The sequence below is a fragment of the Sorghum bicolor genome, chromosome 8, assembly GCF_000003195.3.
Source record: "Sorghum bicolor cultivar BTx623 chromosome 8, Sorghum_bicolor_NCBIv3, whole genome shotgun sequence".
Taxonomy (NCBI): domain Eukaryota; kingdom Viridiplantae; phylum Streptophyta; class Magnoliopsida; order Poales; family Poaceae; genus Sorghum; species Sorghum bicolor.
In genome coordinates, this window is record NC_012877.2 from 29,487,329 (window position 1) to 29,488,277 (window position 949).

Here is a 949-nt window from a genome sequence, read left to right on the forward strand (position 1 = left end):
AAGACAGAACAAAGATTCCACTTGAGCCTCTTCACCAAGGAGTACCATCATGTGCGTCCAAAATAGTTTATTAGCCTATGGTGCATTAGGCACAAACCGTGTACCTATCTTGCAACAAAACTAACAATATCTCCAAAGAGACCGAAGTGAGATTCTATATGACACACGTCATCTAGGAGTTCTATTGGGTGCTTCCAATTATATTTCGAAGCATATAGTACGTCCCATGCAATTCGTGCACCTATCTTGCATCAAGATTAGCACTATCTCCAAACAAAAGCAAACTGAGCTTCCACTTGAGCCCCTTTACCTAGGAGTATCATCGGGTGCATCCAAAATGGTTCCTTAGCCTATGATGCATTAGGCGCAAACTGTGTACCTATCTTGCACCAAAACTAACTCTTTCTCCAAACAAACTGAAGCGAGATTCCATATGACACATGTCATCTAGGAGTTCTATTGGGGTGCGTCCAAATGGATTTCTTAGCATATGGTATGTTCCATGCAAACCGTGCACCTATCTTGCATCAAGATTAGCAAGATCTCCGAACAGATCGAACCGACCTTCCACTTGAGCCTCTTCACCTAGGATTATTATCGGGTGCTTCCATAATGGTTGCTGAGCCTATGGTGCTTTATGCGCAAACCATGCACCAATCTTGCACCTAAACTAACACTGTCTCCAAACAGATTGATGCGAGATTCCATATGACACACATGATCTAGGAGTTCTATCGGGTGCGTCCAAATTGATTTCTGAGAATATAGAATGTTCCGTGCAAACCATACACCTATCTTTCATCAAGATTAGCACTATCTCCAAATAGACCGAAGCGAACTTTCACTTGAGCCTCTTCACCTAGGAGTACCATCGGAAACATCCACAACAATTTTTGAGCCTATGGTGCACTAGGCACAAACCATGCAACTATCTTGCACCGAAATAATA